The 19397-nt window shown below is 39.0% G+C and overlaps 1 protein-coding gene across 13 annotated transcripts in view; it reads left to right on the top strand.

Moving 5' to 3' along the window:
* Nucleotides 1-19397, top strand: part of AIG1 (androgen induced 1) — a 200822-nt gene that overhangs the window by 126971 nt on the left and 54454 nt on the right. The window lies entirely within an intron of this gene.

Here is a 19397-nt window from a genome sequence, read left to right as displayed (position 1 = left end):
TGTGGGCAAAGAGATAAAATGAGCAGGGAGCAACATTTATTCAAACTACACATGAAAGGGAATATGATATAGGGGTTTAAATTTTAGATTCTTCTACCACCTGTTTAAATCCCAGTTTCATCACTTCCTAGTTCTATGACTTTGGGAAAATCACTTAAACCCTTTTGGCCTCAGTTTTCTCATCTGCAAAATGAGGATGAAAACAGTAACTACCTCAGAGAGTTGTTGTGAGAATTAAATTAATACATGTGTGCTGTTCTACATTATTACACGCTTGGCAAATAGTGAATACTCTATAAGTGTTAATGACTTGAGCTTCAAAACATCCTAGGAAATAAGTATTACTTTCCCACTTTACAAATGATGAAAGTTAGGCTTAGTGATATTACATGAGGTCCTGGATCTGCTAGAGCAAGTAGGTGGTAAGTGACAGAAACAGGACTGAAATTTAAATCTGAGACTATAAACTCTGTTGTAAGAAATTGAATGACTACAGATTATGTTATTAGTGGTGATCTGTCGACCTTAACATGGCCAGATAGTAACTGATACTCCCATAAATATGTCTCCATTAATAAACCTGGTATTTCTATATGAAGAACATAAGCCACAGACCCCTTTCTGCCTGGGATTGTGAAATTATGGAATCCCAGACTTGAGCACATCAGCCAATCTCTGGACCAATGGCTGATAGAATTTTCCTAACACTTAAAACTCTCTGTGGTAAAGAAACATTTTGTTTTGTTTTCTTAAATTTCCAATCTGCTATAAGCCAAAATTTTTATAAAATATAGATTTAAAAAATTACCAGAGAAAGGAAATGAAAAAACAACATTCTAACCCAAGTTTTTATATGATTAGATTCAATGGGCAAATTGCTGTAGAAATTTCTAGATGCTCATTCTTGATTTCTGTATTTATCTTTTTGTGGATCTGTACCAATGGCCAATCACTGGTCTGCATTAAAAGCACTTCTGATTAAAAGAACTCCTGATTAAAAGAACTTTTGTGAAGAGCTATCAGACAGAAATGATACACACTCTTATTTGCTTATCAGGAAGTTCCTCATATCTCTATGGATTTTCCTGTACAAATATTAATCTGTTTGTGAGGCCTCCTAAAGAATCTCTATCCATCATCAGAGGGCATTAGAAAAATGACTAAAAAAATAAAACAAAATCTTAGTCTCTATAGTTGATTCTATGCTGGGCACAAAGTAAAGGTTAAGTCACTTTTAACAAAGGCTCAAGAGAGCTCCCAAAAGATACAGGCCCTGAGCAACTTCAGAAGCACTATTTTATCACAGAAACAGTCCAAAACCCCTAAGTGAAACCCCTAGGCCCTGTAAATAGACTGAGACATTTTAGAGGAGTTATGTGGAGCCCTCTCCCTCACCCCTCAGCCTACATCCATGACTATTTGACAACTTTTCCCTCAGGTGCAAACTCAAATTGGCTGTCACCATCTTCCCACTTTTAGGATAAGGTGTTAAAAGAAAAAGAAAAAACAGAAAGAAAAAAGCCAGGCAAAGAGAGTTTATTCCTACGAAGACCTGCTGTTATGCCACCTATCAAATACTCCACTTTCTATTTTATTTCCTCTTATTTTTATTTAACAAATACTCCCACTGTGCTTATTATGTGTCAGGCACTGTTCTAAAGAATCTGTAAACATCAGCTCACTTAATCCTCATAACAGCCCTATAAGGTAGGTTCTATTACTCTCTCTATTTTATGGACAAGGAAACTGAAGCACAGAGCATTTGAGGACATCCCAAGGTCACACAACTAGGTTTTCATCTGGATCAACATATCTCCTCCTCCTCCAGGGTGAAAAGGAAAAGTGGAAGGAAAGGCTTAGAATGAGTGGGAGTAATAGCAGTGTGAGGAAAATTGATTCTTAGTTCAGGAGAGACAAGATGTTTAGATTAAAAAAAAAAAAAAGCAGCCAAATCTCTGACTAACAAAAAGGAAATCTAGTCATCGTCAGAGAAAATAAACTTAAGACTGAATGGCAGGGTTGTATGTAATGTGAGGAAACAGACCAAAATCACAGTATCTGTCATAATCAAACTCACATCAAAGGATATGATAGAACATCTGTAATAATAACAACAATAATAAAATAGCTATGCTCTTTTGATTCTCTACTGTGGGATACCTTACATATGTAATTTGGTTTAATCCACACAACCTTGTGGGGGGGGGAACAGTATTATCCCCATTTTTCAAATGGAAACATTAATAAAGGTACATAGAGGTATAATAACTTGGTCATAGTCTCACAGATACTAATTGGCAAAACTAGAATTTCTATCCAGTTCTATCTTAACTCCAATCACAGGCCATTTTTACTCAGCCGCACCATCAGAGTTGGTGACCCCGTGCCATGGGGGGTTGGGTTAGGAGAATCCCAAATCTGTTTGTGGAGGCTCACTCTGTGTCCCAGAAGTCTCAGAACAATGCACCTACAAATAAAATTCAATGAATTATCTGTTTGTTTTTCCAATGGGAAACCCCAAGAAAGATAAAGCTAGCTACCCATTAACTAGACACAGGACACTTGCATTTCATATATGGGGCAACGTCTTATGTTCTTACAAGAGGAATATAGACATGAGAGCTGAAAATATGTCCCCGCTGAAACTCCTGAGGTATCTGTCTCTGTTATACCAGGTTGCATGTGTTCTGTGGAAGGTGAAATGTTACGGAGCCTGGCGCCTATCTGATGCCCTGGATGGATGACCCACTAGAGTTATTGGGTTCCTCCAACATTATTTCCATCCTAGATCTTCATAAAGTTTGTTGGCAGTAAGAACTGGTTCCTGCAACCAGACCAGAATGTGTTTTCATTGCTTCATGGGGTTGTATAAAATGCATTCCCTTCCTTTTACTATATTCTTCAGTCTAGCTACTCTTCAGTCCTTCAAAAACAATCAATCTATTGTGTGGGAACATTTGCAGTTGCTTATGTAGATACTAAAGCCATATTGGGTGTGGAATTGGAATTCTGTCTAGGATATTCAGTTTATTTAAAGCCATTCAAGAAAAAGATAATAAAAGCCAAATATTTGTGGAATGGGTCATGAGGAGTGATAATCTCAGAATGCAAGTGAAATTGTGAAACAGCACTAATAGGAGTTTCAAAAAAAGTGGGGGAAGGTTGTGCATTTTTGGAATTGACAAGGTACTTCCCCATAATGTTATACGTACTTGGAACCCTAGTCTCATCTCTCTTGAATGACCTCCTAGTTAAAAATAGCCAGGTCAAGTATCCTAGATTCCAAAATGCCAGGAATGTTTTGACCAGGTGAAGTCTCATCTTTCAAGATATCTGATGTGAAGTCACCCCAGATCAACCTGTCCGTTTATCTGGTAACAGACAGTAGTAACATAGGCATTGTTTAAGTATTGATAAAGGATGGAAAAGGAAGGAGGCTTTCTGTAACTTGCTTAAGGAGAGAAATAATTCTATATTGCCACCTGGCTATGGTTCAGAAGTGTTGCTCTGGGCTACTGCCTTACCATCACTGATGGTGGAAGAGGAGAAGAAATCCATCCTCTGTGGTATGGGGGGAAGGAAGACAATAGAAGGAGATTTTCTGGAGAGAGTTGATGTTGAGGATTGGGGCTGGGGAGCAACAAACATTTGTAATCTGTGCTTGCCAGGCTCATCTGTGACTAGATGTCCATTTAGTTTGAACCAGAAAGCATTCTCCATCCACAGATCCATCCTCAATGGAAAGGATGCAGGTGTGGCACTCATATCTCAACTCCCCTCCTGCTCTCAACACAGACATAGCTAATCAATCATAGCACTCTTCCCTGCTAGGCCAGGATTTGGCATCTAAATCCAGTGCTCCGGGCAGATCTTCTCAAGCCATGACAGTTGGCAGATGAGTTGAAACATGTTTCACCTTCTCCTGACATCACTAATATTGTAAAGACAAGTGAAACATGGGTCCTGACTTAATCAGCTCTCATACTTGAATCAATTCAATCTGAAGTGCCACAAACCTAACACCATGGGCATAAAGGTACTGGCTGAAGAATTGATATATCTGTGGGAATGTGCTTCCTGTATGAGCTGGGAAAATGGAGATGGAGAGGGGGAACGTTGAGAAGAATCCTGGGTTCTGAATGTCTACTATAGGTGCTTTTATGATCTCTTACATAGCTTTTTTGATCTCTAGCAAGAGCAAATTATATTTCAAGATAAAATTATAGAATTATGCATTCAATGGTGTGGGAGCACAAAAGAAAATGTCACTATTTCCAAAAAGGTGTTTCCTGGAGGAAATGAACATGAATGAGATTCAAAGGAGAGAGTTCACTTCTCAGTTAAGGTGGGAGAGGCCTGGGGGCTCTAATATGCATGGCCCATGAAGGTGCTTTCTTAGCCTGGGCTCTGAGAGGGTGGGGATGGGAGCCAGACCTCAGGTCAAGAGCTCTCTCTTCTTATTGACAGGGAGGATGTTAAGGATTTTTCCTATAGAAAAATTCCCAGTTTGAATGGGACCCTGTAGGGGACATGAAATTTTTACAAGAGCTCCATAAATTAATAGCCCACTGCGTAGCCTCTGAGACATGAAGAATGTATCACAAAGGTGTGTACTTTTATAATGCCACTGCTGACAACACACCGTGTGCTGCGAGCAGTAGAAGATGCAGGGAGAAGATGGCTTTCACCCTCATCAATTTAATCTGAAATGCCACAAACCTAACACCATAGGCATAAAGGTACTGGCTGAAGAATTGATATATCTATGGGAATGTGCTTCCTGTGTGAGCTGGGAATATGGAGATGGGTAGGGGGAACGTTTAGAAGAGTCCTGGGTTCTGAGTGTGTACCATAGGTGCTTTTATGATCTCTTACATAGTCTAGTTAATTCTTCTTTTTATTCTTCTAGTATATCAATTCAGTTTGGGTTCACAAGCTCAGAGCATGTGTTACCACACAAGCCTTTTCCTGACAACCCACAGTACTTAGGTTCATTCTCTGAAAAGTCATTATATTTCAATAAATACTCTATGAAGGAAATATGCTTGGCTATTAATCTGACTAATAGTTCAACTTTTGGAGAAGAAACAATTTGTAACATTATCACTAAATTAGCATCATTAAAGATCAGCAATCATTATTATTCTTGTGGGAGAGTCACACCTCCCAAATTCCAATTAATAATCAAGGCTTCTGGGTTTATTCATCAAAACATTGAACATTAGCCAGTCCTCATTACCCAAGTTAATATTATTATAATTTCTTACGTTTGCATAGGAGACAGTTGGCAAAGCACTTTCTCTCACATGTTACATTATTCGATGCTTCCAATAACCATTCAAGGGAGATGGGAAGGTGTTATGTAACCTATTTTAGTGGTAAGTGTTGCCATTATCCCGTGTCTGGATTTTTTTTTAAACAAATACCTATGTTAACAGAATGAAACAGGGGATTAGAAATTATCAGCAATGGGGAAATTGGGATAATTAAATGTATTGGTCCTTTCCCATCCTGTGCCAGTTAAGTCATAGAGGAGTCACATAGGGTTCGTGAGAGCCTTTTAATATTTTTCAAGGTGAGTAAGCACCCCAAAGATGAACCAAGTGAACCTAGTAACAAATAGGGTCCCATGGCAACCTGGCAGCATGCAATTTGTGGAATAATCCCAATTTGAAACATTGCTATTATTATCACATTTTCGTAAGTGCAGAATGTACCCCTGAAAGCATAAAAAAACAAAGTCAAGTTTGGAAAGAACTAAGAATGGGGAGGGAGGTTGAGGTGAACAGGACTGGGAAGGAGAAAGGAAAGAGGTGCTGGTTGCCGAGAAGTGGTCAAGTAGTGGTTGCGTAATTAGTACAATCCACCAAAGAGGGAAATGTTAAGATTTGCTTTCAGTTTTTGCCTAGACAACATTTTGATATGTGCAGCAGCAAAGTCTACTGACATGGCATCTATTTATACAAAGTAATAAAAAAAGAGGAGGAGGTGGAGGAGGAGGAGGAGGAGAAGGAGGAAGAAGAGGAGAAAAAGAAGAAGAAAAGGAAAAAATAGAAAGAACACAGCTTCTGAAGATTTGAGTATGTAGAGTTTCATGGTGATTTGATTTTCCCCCAAGGGCTCTGCACTAAATTTATTGCTTCTCTCATTTTTATTGATAGTATAATGGAATTTGATATACTCTAATTCAGAAACTAAAATGTTTATTCGTTTCATATGTCAGTACAAAATCCAATCAAGAATAAGTATTGCCCCTCCCAAAACTACAATCATACAGAATGCTAATTGCTTTGAAAAGAAATAAACAAGTTTGGGATGAGGGTGTTATTCCTTGCTTTCAACCAATGAAGCAGTCTCAAAAGTGGAGCTAGCTCTTCATCCAAGTTTTCCTACAGAATGATTTTGGTGTTTCTATCCTGCAAGAACAAACACTGGAAACTCGATGGCTGCTCTTCCCATTCATTGAACACTTTGCTGGGGGCTTGCAAACATCATCTGTAATCCTTATAGCAAGGTAGTCAATGAATACCCTCAACAGAGGTATGTTATGGAGCAGTGTAGCTTATTAGCTAGCAGCATAGGCTTTCAAGAAATATAGGTCTGTATTCAAGTCATAAAGATCAGGGTTTAAGTCCTTGTTTCTGCTTACTAACTGACTCAACCTAGATAAGTTATCGAACCCCTGTAAGTTTCATTCAGTTTCCTGTTAGAGTTAGTTGGGAAGTAAATGATATGATCCATTTGAGCCATACAGCACAGAAATGGGCACGTAGGAAGTGTTCACTTTAAAAATGATTAGTGTCTATGTGTGAAACTTATAAAATAATAGCTAGTATCTACTGAGCAACATATATGCCATGCACTGTTCTATATGTTTTGGATGTATGAACTTTTGAAATCCTCTCAACAACCATATGAGGGAATCCAAAAGCATCAGCTAATTGTGTGAGTTAGCCGACGAAGGCCATCTTCTCTTCTGACATCAATTGCAAGTTCAGGGATTCTCAAAACAATCTACAGGTTCAAAAATTTGCTAGAAGGACTCACAGAACTCCTTTAACACTGTTATATTAGTGATTATGGTTTATTATAGGAAAAGGATGTAGATTAAAAATCAGCCAAGAGAATAAGGACATAGAAAGGGTCTAGGAGGTGTCCAAAAGTGAGTTCCGGTTGTCCTCTCTCCATGTAGCTATGGTTGGCATTAATTCTTCTCAGCGACAATGTGCACAAAATATTGCCAACCAGGGAAACTCACCTGAGCCTTTAGTGCCCAGAATTTTTATTCAGGCTCAATCATATACTTCCTGCATGGCTGACCTTTAGTCTCCAGGCCTTTCTTAGAGGCAGAATTGATACCAAGTAAACCAGAGCCCCCATCATAAAATCACATTATTAGACTGCCTGGTGGCCAAAGCTCCCAGGCAAACAGACACTATTGTCAGCCAGGACTTTCCAGGAGGTTTGGGAGCACCTCCTAGGAGCTGAGGGCAACAGCCATACCTCTCTTTGGGTAATATTCTCAAATTATCAGAATATTTACTGCTAATATTCTCATTTTGTGGGTGAAAAAAATGAAACCCAGGTTAAGAAACTTGCCTAAGCACTCCTAGTTGGTAAGGAGAGGGCCATGATTCAAATCCAAGCAGTGTTTTTCTGAGATTTTTAAACATTACTCTTTGCTGCCTGAAGATATGTTCATTGACTCTCCCGAGATCACATGATGGTGGGGCCTAGATTTGAAGGTGGGTGAATCTGATTCAAGAGTTTTCCATCTTTCCATGTTCCTCTGGCTTTTCCTTGCAAAAATCTGAGAGCCTCACAGACCGCTTGTCTGAAAGGCTCTTGCCTCTTGATAGGCGAAGCTGCTAATAATCCTTACTGGGTCCTCCCTCTGGCACACAGCCCTGCTGAATATCAGTGACTGTCTCAATAGTAAAGTGCTCCTCTCGGGTCTCCTGGAAGTGTCATATGGCTGTTCGTAGTCAATCGAGTTTTTATGAGCCTTGAAAATAATATTATTTATGAGGCTAATAATTTTGTATTATCTCTACAGGGAAAAAAGTGCTACCAGCACTGGTTAGTATATGCATGTTAGTACAAAGCCAAGAGAAGGTATTGATAGTCCTGTGCCTTAAGTGTCTTTAAGAGAGCAGTGTCAGGGTTCCCTTGTTTGTGACAGTACATCACAATGGTACAAGAGAGAAGCTTCTTCACACATTTTTTAAGGCAGCTTCATGTCTCGGGAGGCTGTCTCCAGCACCCTGAAATTTAGGATGTAATTATAGGTACCAAGCTACAGCTGGTTCCTTTAAAAAGTCTATCTCAATAGCTTGTCAGGCATGATGGTTTTGAAGGGAGTAGTGGGAAGAGAGCCACACCCACACCACCACCCTCAGAGAGGAGCTCTTCTACGCAAACAGGAGAGGTATCATTGATGAAAACAAAGGGGCAGGCATTTCCCACCCACAGATCAGCCACACTGACATACAAGGCCAGCTCATCACAAAGGTAGGAGTCAAGCCATGTGAGTTCAGTTGACTGAACTTGAATCAAGGCAAAAAATCAATGTATTTCCTCCTCTACTTCCTACAACTCCCATCAGTTAGTTGAAGTCTCATTAATCCAGGGTAAGGCATAAGCAACTATAGACATTTTTCAAAGTTCTACAGAGATTCCAAGGAACAGCAAATGTCAAGCCTGTAATAGAACTGAAGTTATGGCATCATTTTAAAACTTAAATTTGCAAAATATGTGAAGCAGGACAGCCTGTCCTCTAAAACTCACTTTCAGCATCTAGAGCAGGTTTATTCTTTAAAGGGAAATGAAATGACCAACCCCACTTATTTTTAATTTTGGTTTGGAAGAGTGGCTGTTAATGTTAAGCACATAATTAAAAGTTAAGCATATAATTAGATACTATGCATATTTTAAATTAAGGAAAGTTTACCACAAAGTAATTTAATTGTCATTTATAAATACTTTTAGTTTTTGAAGTGTTTTCACACTGGATGTAAATGATTACAACTGAAGAAAATTCTAAAGCCACTTTTAGGTATGGAGATGTCCTTTGACTGGTGTATCTTCTCTGGGGACAAAGGGTTGATTTGAACCTATTTCCTCAGTATCACTGTCAGTATCACACTGACAGATAATCAATTATTAAAGTATTTGTCAACACCATAGGATATGATGGCTGGGCTCCAAGTTCTTTCAGGTTGTGAAGAAGAAAGAAGCATGGGTTACTGAAGTTGTGTGGATGTACTAGAAAGACATATGGGGAGGTTAAGGGAAGACATAAACCAGCTGGCAGCCTCATGGACAGGCCTCACAGAGAGGTAAACATTGGTCATTGTTAAGGCTAGGACTACACAGTAGCACCTTTCATCTGATAGTAGTTCTGGAAACCCAACAACTGCTCTGATAGACTCCCAAGTTCAATATTCACTCTTCCATCTCTGCTCCTCTCTCTACCAGGTTGAGCTTCTTACAGACTACTACCTCTCCTTTGCATAGCTTCTGTTTACACAAAGCTTCTCCTAGCTCATGGCTTGTGCTTCCTGCCTTCCTTCTGTGCCTTTTGCTTCAAGCCCATCCATCCTACCATTGATGATGCTCTTTCTATGTCTCACATTTAAAGCCCCTAAAAGAAAAACTAGCCAGTAGTCATGATCTCATATATTCACCCTATTGTGCATATTTTGCAACAAGCATGCCGCCATAAGGGCCACTACCTGCCTAAAGAAAGCTATCTTTGATGAACCAATGGTTCCTTATTCAACTGGCTTTGTAGATTCATGTAATATACATCATGGCAAGCCATGCCTAAGAAATCCCTTAGAAAAAGAAAACTGAGAGCAGGGCAGGCACTAGGAGGCCTCTCAGAATGCACTGTGGCCTATCTGGAACAAGGCTAAGCCACATCAGCACCCATGCTGGTTGAGCCCAGGCTTAGTCCCTTTTCTGGTCCAGCTCCCTATGTGCCTTGTACACGGGCCACAAAGTTGAATCGCTTTTCTCCATCAATGCGATCACTGATGGCTTCTTTCCCTATTAAAGCTGGTTCTAGAATAAGAAGCAGATCTTTATATTCTCCCACCCCTTCCCACTGTCCCTGAAAGAATGGCATGGCTTTTCTGTTTTAAATGTTTTCCTGCTAATTACTGTGGTTTGAGCATGGGCTAACTAGAATGCCAAATACTGGTGAATGTAGAAATCTCAAAAAAGTTTCCATGAGTAATTTACATTGAAATGTAAAATATGTAAAAAAATACATATGTTCATATTTTATCTCCACAATCTGTGACTAATACCTATTATAGCAAAAGAGTGATTATTAACTCCTTTGGCAAAAATATGTGAATAACTAAGGATGTAGAAAGGAGGAGCTTATCCTTGATCATAAGAATTCTTCTATGAGAAAGGTAGAGGAAAATTAGACAGACTCAGAAGAGGGGGAGGCAGTGACCACAGAGTCAGAGATTGGAGTGATGTGCCCACAAGCCAAGGAATGCTGGCAGTTTCTAGATGCTGGAAGAGGCAGGGGAGGATTCTCCCCTAGAGACTGGAGGGACTACATCCCTGCTAACACATTAATTTCAGATTTCTAGCCTCCAAGACTGTGAGAGAATAATTTTTTGTTGTTTTAAACCACTCAATATATAGTAATTTTTATGGAAGCCCTAGGAAACTAATATATAATACTCTTTTAAGTGTTTCACAGAGGTCTTCAGAGTTTTTATCTTGAAAATCAGTCTGTGTGATGTTATTTGTTTGCAAACTAGAGTGGATTTTGGCCTGAGGTAGACTCAGGTAACACTGTGACTTGGTCTGCTGAGGTAGCGGGTCTATAAGTGCCATGATTCTAGGACTGTGCTGCACATTACAGATGCTTAGTAACTGTTCAATGGATGAGTAAATTCTCTGGTTTCCTCCTGATTGTTTTGTTTTTTTCTGCTTCTGTGCATCCAAATGACTCCTCTGGCTCCAGAAGTCACTGCGCTTTCAAGCTGCAACTTTTCTGGCCTTTTTTGGGTCCCATCCTGGTCCCTGGCCTTTGAAAATTTCTTCTACTGTTCTTTCTTCTACCATCTCCATACATACTCTGGATAAGAAAGGCAATCTGCCCTCATTTTTGTTCTCTTTAAGCAAACTGTTGTTTCTGAAATAAACCTCATTACATATTCTTTCCATTTCTGCATCTCTAATAAAACTCTATCTCTGCTCTTTGGAACTTTTGTGTCACCTTACCTTTTTCTATATTGCTTACTTCTCTCTGGGAAAACAGATATTTATGTGAATTTCTTCCCTTCTACCAGACTTTTGAATTGTCTTACCATTTGGTTCATCTTTCTCTTAATGCATACTACAGGAAGAGCTAATGGTATAGGAACCCAATAAATATTGGATAATTGAATAGATGGAAAATGAAGAGAATTGAGAAGATTCAACAAGAGTAGAAAAATATTGTGATGAAACCCTTAATGTGCTGGGAAAATAAAATTATTCTGAAACAACAATAAGGGCCTAATTGAAATAATGGTGGGCTGGTCCAAACTCACAAAGATAAGTAAGGACAGAATGGTTAGATGACTCTACACTTGGTTTCTTGGTTTTCCCTTTTGCTCCATAACAGATTACCACAAACAGCATCTTAAAACAATGCATATCTATCATCTCACAACTTCTATAGGTCAGGAGTTCAAACATGGTTTAGCTGGGTCTTTTGTATCAGGGCCTCTTACAAGGTGTAATCAAAGTGTCATCCAGGTTGGAGTCTTATTTGAAGGACTGAGTGGGGAAGGATCTCCTAAGCTTCCCCAACTATTGGCAGGATTCAGTTCTTTCAGGACTGTTGGACTGAGGGCCTCAGTTTCTATCTAACTGTTGAGCCCTCAGTTCTTGCCATGTGGGACTCCTTTCCATGTAGCTACGTGTGTCATCCAAGCCAGCAAGAGAAGTAGCCTGCTAGCAAAATGGAAGTCACAGTGTCATCTAGCTTAATTGTATAAGTGTCATTCCATCAACTTTACCATGTATTGGAGGTTAGAAGCAAATCCCTGTGCCCACCTACCCTCAAACAAGGCCATGAATACCAGGAAGCTGAGAACATTGAAAACACATCTTAGAATTTGTCAGCCACATGTGGTAAGTACTATAGGTGTTAAGTATTTTGAATGGGTCACATTCTAAAATATGATTTCTTCCTCAGTTGGAATTAAGAGTTTAGTATGATTTTTTATAGAAACAGTGGAGATAGATTTCTGAGCTTACTGCTCAGGTAAGGGCATTTTACCCACAATATACCAAGGATAATGCTACCCAAACTATTATAACTAGCACTTATTTATTCCACCATTATTTTATGAGAGTATGCTTTCCAGATTTGAAGTTGGGATACTGAAAAGAATCCTTAGATCTTCAACATAGCATGTAGGGAAGTTAGAAATTCTATACCTCTGCCATCAGGAACTCGTTAACTATTTTATACCATGTATATAGTAGATTATTCCCAAGCAAAATATTTATCCACAAGCTGATTTTTATCAATGATGCATTTATTGTGTAGTCACTCTATGCAGTCCTCAATATTTGCACTGAAAAGCTAAATGTTTCAACAGGGACAATAAATCATTTTCAAAGTCCTTCAGAATGTGTTCATTCGAGGAACTATTTCAAATCATCTTAAACTCTTAAAGACAAAACAAAAACTTTCACAACGGTAATACCAAATCCTCTAAGCTGAAGTTCCTGGGCCTGGTTTGTTTACACTAAATCTCATGGGTTAGTATCAATGCCACCTCCTCTCCCTGCAGCCCAATGTGGAAAATTTCCATTTCCTCTGCTAGCAGAAGAAAGTCTTTTGAATTTTTAGTTTCATCAGACTGGGCCTTTCCCTTTTTGAAGTCTCCTCTTACTTCCTAGCCATTGGGGAGTGCTTTGAACTCAGCTCCCACTGACCCTGCTTCCTCTTCAAAGGCTTCTTCCCTTCCATGCTGGGAGAAAGCGCCTTTTGAAAATGGTGGGTTCCTGCCTTACGTGGATCTGTCCGAGTAAGCAGCAGTAAACAAAAATAATCATCAGCGGCTGTAGCAGGTCATGGTTATTACAGAGAGAGCTGGAGAAAACGTGGCAATCAAAGGAAAGCCACTGAGCAGCATCACTTAGAGAAGCGATAGAACAGCATTTTTCTTCGTGGGGCCGCAGCATCTGTACCTTGCATGAAGCAGGGAGTGGCTTCTAAAGTGGCTCATCCTTAGGTGGAAATTTTAGCTCCTGTGAACATCCCAGAACCATTCTACATGAGAGAGTCCAAATTTAAAACAACTTGAGTTACTTCCGTGGGAATCTTCCCCAGGCACCAGAGCAGTTAGACCCTGCCCTGCAGCAAAGTCCTAGACTTCCTTGGTGATATGTCTGCTTTGTTTCATCTTTTAACACAACCTGAAGCTGCAATGCTTGGGAATTTTTCTTTACTTCCTTCTTGTTTCTAGATATTGACTCGTGGGCTGATTCTGTTGCGCTTTTCCTTTTTTTTTTTTTTTTTTCCAGTTTAGTTCTCCAACTTAGATATGTAAAATTTTAGCTCCCATGACGTATTTTTTGTTTTCTTTTCTAACAAAGATATTACTAGAGTTGTTGTGGTGCTTTGTGAGGCAATTAGACTTAGATCTTCCCCACTCCAGAAGTCTCTCATTCTGTGAACTATCAGGTAAACTGTCAAGGAAGAGTATTGCCCAGTGTGACGTAGAATAACCCCTGAAATTTTTGCATGATACAGACTAGTTCAGGTATGAGCAGCCAGGTCTGCAATTAGCAACACCAATTGAACCACACTTTCCTCCATATATGATAATAGTTGTATCAGCCATGGGTTATATTCGTTTGCTAGGGCTGCTGTAACAAAATACCACCAGCTGAGTGACTTAAACAGAAATTTATTGCTCACATTTCTGGGGGCTGGAAGTGCCTGATCAAGGTGTCCACAGATTTGGTTTCTCCTGAGGCCTCTGCTTGGCTTGCACATGGCTTTCTTCAGTGTCCTCAACATGGTTTTCTCTCTGTGCTTGCATCCCTGGTATTTCTACCTCTTCTTATAAGGATACAAGTCCTATTGGATGAGGGCCTCACTCATATGATCTCATTTAATGTTTTCTTTTTAAAGGCCCCATCAGGGGTTAGGGCTTGAACCTATGAATTTGGGGGGAACATGATTCACTTCATAACATGGGGTTACCCACAATGCTCATAGGTGGATTAGAGGTCATAGTTTATAAAATGTGTGTAAGCATGTGCATATGTGGATTTTCCTGGAAAGAGGGTTTGTAGCTTTTATGGGAATTTCTAATAATTCTAAGAGATAGGACATACTTCTTTATATCAACCTCCCTAATTATTTTTCCAGGTATGATGATATATGTGAATCATTCACAAAAATTCTATGATTTTATAAACCCTGTTGCTCCATCCTCTCTCAATTTTGAGATCTAGATTCTGTTCAGCTACTAATCATTAATATTTCCAAAGATTAGGGAAGAGTTGGAGAACATGTTTTTCTATGCCACTGAGATGGCTAAAATGATGATGTTGTATTTTTCATTATTGTACAGTTTTATTGTCTTCCTTTGTAAATGGTGGCTTCAGTGCTTAAGAAGATATATAGTTTTGTAAATCAAATAAATATATGAGATAGGTAAAGGGAATCACAATTAAAAAACAATTATGAATTTAGAATATAGTAATCATATTACAAAAATTAATTCATTAATGAATGAATGATTATAGGCAGTCTTTCTTATGCCTACATAATATGTGGAGGAAAGCAATGAAAAAATGTGCTAGGAAAAAATGGGCTCTATGATAAGAACCTAAAGAAATTTTTTAAATTTTTAATGGAAAATAGAGGGTAAATGACACTTTAAAAGTTATCCTTGTCCATTGTTTTCTCTCCCTTTCTTATAGATCTACAGTCCTGGGGTCCTCAAACTTTTTAAACAGGGGGCCAGTTCACTGTCCCTCAGACCATTGGAAGGCCGGACTATAGTTTAAAAAAAAACTATGAACAAATTCCTATGCACACTGCACATATCTTATTTTGAAGTAAAAAAACAAAACGGCAAAAACACCTGCATGTGGCCCGCGGGCCCGTAGTTTGAGGACGCCTGATCTACACCTTTGTCTGCGTCCTATCAGATGCTGAGCTTTGAGGCTACTACTTTCACTGTATATTTGTGCTACTAACTCTTTAAACTGGAACTTTATTCACCATCAAGAAATTTCATTTTGGCCCTAGCTTGTTTGGCTCAGTGAATAGAGCATCGGCCTGTGGACTGAAGGGTCCCAGGGTTTGATTCCAGTCAAGGGCATATGCCTAGGTTGCTGGCTTAATCCCCAGTGGGGGGCATGCAGGAAGCAGCCAATCAATGATTCTGTCTCATCATTGATGTTTCTATCTTTCTTTCCCTCTCCTTTTCTCTCTAAAATAAAAACATATTTTTTTAAAGAAATTTAATTTTGATAGGTTTAGACACTTTTCTTGCCCAGTGATATTCAAATGTTTCTCTAATTATGGAACTGTTCAATCCAAACAATCTTCCATGATGTCTAGTAGATAAAAATTTAACTTATAGCTGATCTAATGTGGGAAAGAAAATGTGGCATTTCCCCAATCCTAAGTAGTATACTCTATGTGGAATTTCCCAATCCATTAGCAGTTCATAGTCGATTATTACTTTCTTTATGTAGCACTCCCTATGTGATGGAATATCAGAAGCAAAAAAAAAATGAAATTATGCTCCCAGTTTGTTTGTTTTTTAAAGAGTAAAATTAGCTGGGACATATTTATTTTTTCTGACTGTGACCTCTTGTAAAAGTGTCAGGAGTGGATGGGAAAATTAAGACAACGCTCACTTCCTTTTCCTCATTTTAGGACAATGATGGCAGGAGGAGACTGGAAATCTTAAATCATATCATTGGCTTTGGAAACACTTTTGACCTTTGCTCTCATTTGCCCCCAAAGCATGCAGCTAGAGTCACAGAACTAAATATTTAAGACATCCTATGACTTTCTGGTGAATGGCTCTTTTGGAAGAGCTATTTCAAAGCCCTCTGTCATTTTTGCTACAGTCACTGTGTCAGGATCAAAGACAGCTGGCAGCTCCCACTGCCTTGGTCCATGCCTGATGGCTTTCAGGGAGCGCTCCAAGTTCCTGGGGTCCCATCCGTTCTGTGCCTGCAGTTCATAGCACCTGAAACACTAAAATAAAAAGAAGTTTGAAATGTGTTGCTTACTATTTGGAGACACTTAGAATATTTCCAGATAGCATAACTGTTTTAAAAAAAAAATCTTCATTCACTGAGTCTGCAAAGAATTGAGGAAACCTTTAAATAACAAGTTAAACCTCTGAAATTAGTACAAATGGAACATTTGTGAGTCTTGGGGATTTCAGTGGAAAAATACACTACTGAGTTTCTGTATGTGTCTATGGAGTAAACTGCTATAGTTAAGCGTTTGTATTGTTACAGAAGTTTTACTCCTGCTTTTTGGATTTTTGTTTGTTTTGGTTTGGGTTTGTTTTGTTTTGGGTTTGTTTGGTTTGGTTTGGTTTGTTTGGATGGGTTTGATTTAGTTTGGTTTTGTGTTTTTTGTGTTGTTTTGGTTCTCACAACATTTTGGCTCTAAATTGCTCAGCAAAGAAATAAAGTTGTGAAGTTTTACGTAATTTGCTCTAGGTCATGCAGTTTGTGTCAAAGCCAAGTGGAGATTATTTTTTAGCCAAGGGTTTTTAATGTGCTGCTTTAACTAGCCAACACACCGTCCCTTGTTTCTTAAGTTATCTGGTAGGTTCTAGATACTACAGGGGCCACAGGGACGTGGAAATCAAAGTCATGGGCCTCTCTTCACACATGTGCACTAGCCTTGACCCCACCAGCTCAGTCAGTCTGATGGACCAGGATAACCACTTTATGTGTTATAATTCTTACTTCTGCCCAGTAATGTCTGAGGAACACAGAGACTTATTTCCAGAAGCATGCACTTGGGTGACAGGCTGAGTTCCCCTTGCTGTTCATCATTTCCTGCCAGCTCTCAGGGTTAAGCATGTCCATGTGCAGCTTGTGGTGCTTTTTGTATTGGGATTATGGAAGTTAAAGAAGGTTGGAAGGGAATGGAAATGAATAACTACTGAATGCCTGTTTAGCCCAGCTGTGGGTTTACATAATTTAAACCTCATGACAGTCCCCTGAGAATGTTATTATTATCCCCACTTAACAGATGAGAAAACTGAGAATCACAAAAAGCAAGGAGATGCCCAAGTCCTCCAGTTTAAACCATGACATCAGCAGTATTTGAATCTATGTTTCTCTAAAGACTAAGGCCAGATGTTTCCCATTAGATTGAAACATTTCTATTCAATGATAAAGAAGATAAGCCTTCGATTTCCTTATCAGTATAATAAACTCAAGAGTCTGCCACCTTGTTGAATCTGTTATTAAATGGGAGAGTCTTGAACATAGCTGAACAAATTAAAGAGAGTTTATGTTCATTCAGCCTCTTCATGAATTGTGAAAAACCACCAGCAAGTTATGACTCAAATCATCAATAGAATTAATGTTTGCCCTGACTCGGAATGCTGAGTTACGTGTCATCCCAGTGCAAAAATTTCTTCTTAACCATTGCTAACATTAAAGAAAGTCATATCTTCCATTTTTACCCACACATTTTTGCAAAACTCATAAAACCTTTGAAGATTGTTATTTTCTCAAATGCTTCTTACCCTGTAGCCTCTACTAGCCAATGAGCTATTTCATGGACTTGATTGGCAGAGAGAATCAAAGAGGGACACAGTAAGTAGAATGGAGATAGAAACCAGAAGGGGGACTGGTTTCCTCATGTCTAACATGCCCTGCTCATAGTTAAAGTTGGGAATGGACCCCCCACCACTACCACCCCTGCCAAAACCTGGTCCGCTCTCAGTGTTCCTTATCCAGTTTTGCCAGCCAGAAATCCAAAGGGAAGTCAGGAAAAATTGTCAATGTCTTGTTTAAGCAGTTGTTTGGATAGTGGATAGAGAACACGAGAAAAGCAATAGCAAAATAAAAAAAGAAAAATGGCTAGTGATTAATTTATTTTGGGATTTACACCATTGAAGCTGCCTATTCAGTACAATAAGATTCATCTATAGTGACCCAGAGGCCAATTGAACAATTTCTGCAGCATATGTAGGCCATAGTTGTATTGGAGAAGGGGTTAGATGGAGACAGTGAGACCTTCTACTTGAGTGTAACATTTTTTAACACACCTGGGAGAAATAAAATCATCACCAAACTAATCCCATAACAGGTTGAGTTTACAAAAGCAGAAAGTTAGAGGAAGCCTCATTAACTCTGAGTTTTCCTTGCCTCATGAGAGGAAATCTAGTTAAGGACACCTTCCATAGAGCAATGAGCTAAGCAAACAACTCTAACTTCGCGATGATTTAAGAAACCTCTTGAAGTTCTTTTCCTTCCTTGATATCAGTGCCATAAATTTAAGTTGACTGATAATCCTTGGACTCTGGGAAAAGCAAAGGGTTAGTTTATGGTCAATTTCTCTCAATGATTATCTTTCAGAAAGCGTGTGAGTTATGAGAGAGTATCTAACCTATCCCGCTGTTGAAAAAGAGAATTGGATGACATGTTCAAGGAGCTGCTGCTAAGAGCCTTTCAGCAATTGCTGCAGCTCAGCCATGGATGTTTCAGCGAAATGAATAATAGAAGGCAGTCTAAGAATTCACAAGAGGAAGTGTTTTCATAATATAGCTTAGCAAAAACATCTCTATATTAAATCTACTTGCAAATTTAAACTGTACCAGGGGAAGGTAAATGGGTTATATAATCCAAGTAGCATAGGAAATATTAAATAGTTCATGCTGTTAAAACAGGGTGACATCATTGCCACGGTACTTTTTTCTCCAGGAAATTGAAGGCTCCATCCACAAGTGAGAGGTAGGAAGATTTATTTCCTGTGGGAGAAACTCGAACAAACTCACAGCCCTGCCTTACATTTACGATGTTGCGGAAAATGAGAACTGCCCTATTTTATCTCATCGGGGTTTTTTCAAGTTGCAAAGCAAAAAGGGGAGCAGAGGTAGGGAAATTAAGGACATTTGGGGAAGCCTTTGGCCTTCACATGAAGGAAACTACTGCCAAGAATCACATGAACCTACTATTTGATCATATATAGGTTTTAAGAAATGATTTTTAAGGATTTCTAGAATGAAGGAAGCAATGTTATGCAGGATTAGAAAAAGACGGGGGAAACCAATATACATCAAACAAAACTAAAAATTAAAGATTTTTTTTTAAGGTTTACAATCTAGATTGGTTGGTGTGGCTTGGTAGTTGAGCATCGACCTATG

Source organism: Eptesicus fuscus, chromosome 10 (genome assembly GCF_027574615.1).
Source record: "Eptesicus fuscus isolate TK198812 chromosome 10, DD_ASM_mEF_20220401, whole genome shotgun sequence".
Lineage (NCBI taxonomy): Eukaryota > Metazoa > Chordata > Mammalia > Chiroptera > Vespertilionidae > Eptesicus > Eptesicus fuscus.
Note: the sequence above shows the minus strand (reverse complement) of the source record. Positions and strands in the feature narration are given on the sequence as shown.